The 6,396-nt window shown below is 53.2% G+C and overlaps 1 long non-coding RNA gene across 1 annotated transcript; it reads right to left on the reverse strand.

Moving 5' to 3' along the window:
• Positions 1 to 1,819: 1,819 nt before the first annotated feature.
• LOC121111574 lies at positions 1,820 to 6,063 on the reverse strand. The gene is made up of 3 exons (XR_005862569.1): positions 5,834 to 6,063; positions 5,162 to 5,243; positions 1,820 to 4,426 (listed from the first exon to the last, which is right to left on the reverse strand). It is a non-coding gene; the product is annotated as an uncharacterized LOC121111574 (long non-coding RNA).
• Between the last annotated feature and the right edge of the window lie 333 nt (positions 6,064 to 6,396).

The following is a 6,396-nucleotide window of genomic DNA, read 5'->3' on the forward strand; positions in this document are numbered from 1 at the left end:
CCAGGGCAAAGTCGCGCCACTGGATTCAGCCCGATTATGATCTGCTGAGGAATGGTGGTGGCCTGTTGTATTTGCTCCCCACACTCGGTAGATGCAAATTGTAAGAGAAGTCAGCTTGCTTTTCTTCCATCCACCTCCCTACTTATTATCTATTTAATGACACACGTTTGTTTCACAGCTGTGATGCTGAGATATTTTACTTTTCCACACTTCTTTTGTGCTTGTGTGTATGTTTGTGTATGAGAGTATCTGTACATTGATTTGGGATGTCCTGTTATTACGATAGCACGAATCTTGTCATCTGCAAATGTGTAATCAGGTCCCTGCTTAATTTTCACACATTTCATTAAATCACATTATTAACCTCCAAATTGGTCCTCTGACCTGTCTTGTGTTATTAAGAGCTCTTAATGTGCTGTTAAACAGAACCGAGTGAAATACATTTGCCATTTCCTGCAGTGCCAAATTGGAGGAGATGGCAGGATGATGAGCAAAGTCACCAAATACTTACAAAAACAAGATGTCCAAACAAAGCCTGTATTCCCTGAGGTTTTGGCTTATGATTACTGGCATAAGCGGGAAGAGGTAGAAAAGCAGTTAGCTGATGCTGGAGGCTCAACTGGATGGGAAAGGTAGATATAATCTACCAAACGTTGGAAGTGTGTCTGAAACCTGCCTGCCAGGGGAGGGGGAAACTGAACCACAAAGTACAGGAGCTGTTATTATCATTAAAAATGCTTTACTCCTGCTCCTTCTTATTAGGGCACCTCTGGCTGTGAGAGAATGAGACTCTGCAAGTAGGGCGTAGAATAAAGGCAGTGCAGTTACTTATTGACCAGTGCAACAGCAACAACAAAAGAAACACAGAGAAGCATGAGTTTCAGAAAGGATTAGTGTGCTCAGCACTCAGCAAAAAGCCCCAGAGTCACTGCTGGCACACGGGCGTCAGCCTGGAGGGGTTGCATCAACTCCCTGCAAACAGCCCTTGTGCTGCTGCACTGCATGGTGCCACCAGCTCCAGCACTCAGACATCACACAGGTTACTCCTTCAGCGTTTTTTGCCTTTCTCTTCAATTCCATGAAACTTTTTGAAGCCTTGGGCACTGAGCAACTTGGAAAAGATCAAACAAAATATCCTAAAGGGAATCTCCCTCCCTATTTTTTAGAGATGTAGAGGGGCATTCTGGGCTCCAAAGGAAGACAGTATGTGTTGGGCCAGTGTCATTCAGACCCTAACTGTGGTTTCACAATGGGGAGGGCCACACGGTAGGGCTGTTGGACAAGCAGCTCTTCCAGAATCGTGGAATTGCTCTCATCTCCATTGTTTCTGTCATTTGACTGTTCCAGCCCCTAAACCAATAGCGATCTCCCTGCTTGAAAGAGGGGAAGACCTGTGGATCCCAGACGTGCAGAGCCCAGAGGCTGTGACAGGAGACCTCCGCCCAGGTGAGGCAGTGGAGGGAAGGAGGAGGCTAGGGTCTGCAAAAGCCATCTCTGTGCAATATTTTGAGCACTCTATGCTATTTCTAGATTTCCTCCGTCGTCCAGCAGGAGATGGGCCCACAGCTATAAAGGAAAATCTGCAGAAAAGTGGTGTGGCCAAAGGCAATGGGGTAGAGCCTCTGTGGGAACAACCAGAAGAGATGTGCAAGGGGGCCTGGTGCAAGGAGAGCACTTCAAGAAGCCACTGGGTAACCATCCGGGAGAGAGGGCGAGGGGCCCCCTGGATTGCAGTACAGGTCAAAAGCAGCACGAAGACCCAAGGAGCAAGGAAGCGTGCCAGAAGAAAATCAGAATTCATGTGATGAGTGCGGGGAAAATTCCGACCTCGTTAACCACCTCCGCATCCACACAGGAGAGAGACCCTACAAGTGCTCCGAGTGTGGGAAGGGCTTTATAAACAGTTCTAAACTCAGCTTCCACAAGCACATCCACAGAGGAGACAGACCATCACAGTGCCCCAGGTTTGTGAGAACCTTCACAAGCAGTTCCTGCCTGATGACCTACCCGCACGTCCACCCAGGCAACAGAGGCTGCAGTGCTCCAAGGGTGGGAAGACCTTCAGCCAGAGCCCCAGCCTGGTCAAAGCCTGTGACTTTGCACAGTGATGAACCTTACAAATCCCTTAAGCAGAGGAAGAGCTCGGGGGCCAAAGTAAATCAGGGTCCCCCTTCCTTGCATGGGAATAACCCACACTGCTTTCTGGAGGCACTGGAGACACGGTGTTGAGTGCGCATGCAAAGGAGGGTCCAGAGCAGGTTATGGCAAAGATACTGGACACCCATGGGATGTCAGCAAGTGGGTCATTCTGCCGGGTGGCACAATTCGGCCACGCCTGCGTGCAGGGAGATGCCCGGGGAAGTCACCTCTTCTCACCCTCAGAGAAACCCATATGCCGTGGGGCAGCAGGTGAGGACCCAAAGGAAGCCTCAGCTGTATTGAGAAGTCACCAGGGAGGAAGAAAGTCTGTCTACAAGGAGTGTGGGAAGAGCTCCAGCTGCAGCTCCACCCTCGGCAGACCCCAGTGAAGCAACACAGGGTAGAGCCTCTTTGAGTGCCTTGACTGCAGGAAGAGGGATGTCCAGAACTGGGAGCTCACTGCACACCAGTGGATCCACGTTCAAAATGCTGTGAATGTGCAGCCTGTAGGAAGAGCTTCAGGAACTGCTTGACCTTCGTGAGGTGCCAGAATGTCTGCACTGGGGAGAAGCCGTGCACATGTGTGTGCTAACGAGTCCACATGGCAAGAAGCCTTACAAATGCCTTGAGTGTGAGAAGGGCTTTATGCAGAGTGCAGAGCTCCTCACTTGCAGGAGACAGCACTCATGGAAGAAGTGCTGCAAATGTCCCGAGTGTGGGAAGAGCTTCAAGCACATCTCCAACCTGGTCAAGTACCAGAGGTACTCAAGGTAGAGACCTTAGAAATGCCTGCAGTGCAGGAAGAGCTTCATCCCGAGCTTGAACCTCACTACACATTGCCTAATCCACAAGAAAGGAAGGCCCTACGTGTTTCTTGCCTGCAGGAAGTTTCTTTCAGGCCTCGTTTCTCATGGGAAAACACCCACTGGAGAGACCTTGAGGATGCTGGAGACCCCACAGATGAGGGAGACCCAGATGCTTCTCACCACACACGAAGAGGTTGCAAAGGAGATGGCATCGCTGACGCTCTCTGGATAAGGGACTTAACATCACCTTTTCTCTGTGAGGTCTCCTTCACACCATGGAGTGCAGGTCTCAGCACCCACTTTGTCACAGACTTCAAGCACAAACACCGTAAGCTCCAAATGTAACACATTCTACAAGGAAGGGGAGAGGCTTAAGAGATTAAAGGGATTTATTTCAGTGTAGAATGTGTGGTCCCGAGGGACAAGGAGCCAAAGGAGAAGATAAGGAGAAGCAGGAAAGGCAACAGAAATTGTGGTGCTGATGGTGGGGACTCTCCTGTCACAGAAGCCTGACTGGCCGGCAGCTGGAGGAGGCTGTCTGGGACAGGAAGCGCATCCCCAGACTGCTCATCCCAGCAGGAACTGGACAGGGCAGGGGGGCAGGGGAAGGGTGGGCCGAGGGAAGGTAGCTGGAGTGGTGGTGCGGGGTCACTGCCTCTGCAGCGCCCGGCTAGCCTTCAGGAGACGTGCTGGCCAGCAGCACCATGAGGTCACCAAGTGCATCAGCGGTGACATCACAGGAGGGGGCAGGCGAGGAGGGAGGCAGAGCCCCACCTGGGTGCTGGCTGCAGGTCCTGAGCATGGCAGCCGGAGGGCAAGGCTTGTTCCTTCTCATCTGTCCCTCCCTGAGCACACAGAAATGCTCCCTTGCCCTTCTCAGGGAACGTGAGAGGCTTGTCCAGGGCAGCTGGACACAAGAGGACATTGTAGAACTCTAAGGAGAGCAGCACTCTCCAAAGTGGGCCGCTGCTGCCCACGGCTGTAGCTCCAGGGAAGCAGCAGCCACGACTCAAAGGCAGCAGAGAGGGAGCACTCACTGGGCAGTGAGAGGCAGCTCTGATGGACACCAGGGCTGCTGCTCCGTGTGGCATTTGGCTCTTAGTTCCTGACACCCTGAGCATGCTGGGTGAGCATGCTGAGGCTCCTGTCCACGATCCAGAAGAAACGCAAGGTGTAACCACCCCAAGCATCTCCATGCCCTTTGGCAGGATGCAGTGCTCTGCAGCAGCCCACCACAGGTCTCTGGGAGATCTCACCACCAGAAGGACATCTCTGGCAAAGCTCTTCCTCGGGCCCGGGGTCCCTCCAGAAGAAGCAGCAGGCAGAGACTTACTGAGACAGCAAACTCTTCGGGGGCGCTGCTGACTTCCCCACATGGAGAGACTGCCCTGGAGATGTGCCAGATGGTGAAAGCTCTGGGCTGGATTTTCTCTGGCAGCCGGATGACCACATGGCCCTGAGATCCTTGGAAAGCCCAGCAGCTGCCAGGAGAAATGTCAGGCAGCAATGAGAAAGACATGTCCATCAGCAGTGAGGCAAAGAGCCAACAGAGCTGGCTGTTCCTGTGGCAAGGAGCACAGAGTTCGCTTTCTCTATGGGCTGCCATTCTCCTCGTAAATGAACACTAGTCAAGGGACAGGAGGTGAATATCAAACGGTTTTGACAAAACATTTGGAGTCAAGCACCTTTCTGTGCTTGCCCAGAGCCAGCAGGGCAGCCCTCCCCAGCATCTGTCAGCTCATCACCCTCCCAACACTGTGCTGGAGCTGCAAAGACCAGTTCAGCCCTGGCCCTTCTTCAGGCTGCTCTGGCTAAGCAGGCCAGGGCTGGGGCTGGGAAATGTCTCTCACAGCTTCTGCAGACTGGCAGACCCACACAGCTCCCACTACCCTGCCACTCTGGAATGAGTCCCTCAGAAATGAGGGCTGCCAGCAGGGCTGCCAAGGACCAAGTTCCTCAGCAAACTGCCACCAAGAGATGCGGGCAGGTGGCAGCAGCTGGGCCCAACTCAGTCCCCTTCTGATGGGAGGGTACAGCTCCCAGTAATGGCAGGTGGCAATAATGTGGGGAAGAGTGTGGGCTGAGCAATGCAGCTGGGCCAAAGGACTTAAGCCATTCTAAAACTCCTTGAGATATTTCTCCAACAGAAAGCAGAGCTTGGCAGGCTCTGGGGAGTACCAGACACAAAACTGAGGGTAGTGAAGCTGTCTGTCTACCTGTGGTTTTCAGAGCCCAATCGAGCATCCAGATGTAGTTTTCAATCACCTTGATTGCATCTCTTGTCAGCTGCAGAATTTCCTAGCAACAAATTGGGAATGGAGAGAGAGCAGTGAGCACAAACACAAGAGGAGATCAGTGTGACCAGGGAGTCCTAGCAGAGAGCGAAGGAAAGACTCCATGTCCGTCCAGAAATCTGGCAAGATCTTCCCGAAAATATGCCCTGATGAGCCACTGGACTCCAGAGACACAGCAACGACCGTCTTTGGGTCCTGCCTGTTCCCCTTGTTGCCATCCTTCTGCCCACTCCAGAACAGCCTGGACAGGCAGTAGGATCATGCCAGGCCCTCTAGTGGTCCAGCTGCAGCAGGCCTGGAGAATGGCCCTTCCAGCTAAGCCTGACCTGCAAGTCTCTTGGAAGGACAACGTCCAAGCCAAACCCAGCAGGTGCCTGGCTGGGGCCCAGCCCAGGGGAAATTCACAGCGCTGTACAGAGCACCCTGATCCCAGCTGTACCATGCAGCTAGCAGCAGCTCACAGTGAGGGGAGCAGAGCAGCTCCAAGACACAAGAGAGGTTGAGCCCTGAGAGCCAGGTGTGGGGCGGGTAGCCAGAGCACAGAGCTGTCTCTGGAAGGAGCCAAGAGGAAGCAGGAGGGAGCAACACCATTACCCCTCTCTTCTCCTCCTGGATCCCGTTGTTGCTGAGGACATCACCCACTGCTTGTAGAATGCTCTCCTTCCCGGCAGACATCTAAGTAATATTCACGTTCAGCTCCTGCCTTTTCTGCTTGAGCAAAACCAGTGAGATCCTGAAGGCAAAGGGAAAGCAGGTCTCGTTCAGTGTCCACCCTGCAGGTCAGAGCTCAAATGCCGTGAGGTGAGGGGTTATGGGGCTTGTACCCTTCCTTATCCCCAGCCCCTTTTGTTCCTTCGGTTTGCCAAGGACTCCCACCATCACGGGTACAGATGGGAAAGGTTGGAGCCCTAGGCACGAGGCAAAGGAATGCAAAGAGCACACAGCCAGCTGAGGCCATGCTACAGAGCCAGGTGCATGGCAAGAAAGTGTTCTTACCCCAGAGACAGGAGCTCATCCACAGGTCCTGCTAACACTGCCTGGAAGAGAAGGGTATTCGATGGGAGAAAGCACAAGGAGCATGGCCAGGGCTTCCAAAGGAGCTTCCCGAGGAACTGCTGGCAGAATTTCCTGCTGCTTCCCAGCAGTTTGCAGAGGCT

The sequence above is a fragment of the Gallus gallus genome, chromosome 10 (assembly GCF_016699485.2).
Source record: "Gallus gallus isolate bGalGal1 chromosome 10, bGalGal1.mat.broiler.GRCg7b, whole genome shotgun sequence".
Taxonomy (NCBI): domain Eukaryota; kingdom Metazoa; phylum Chordata; class Aves; order Galliformes; family Phasianidae; genus Gallus; species Gallus gallus.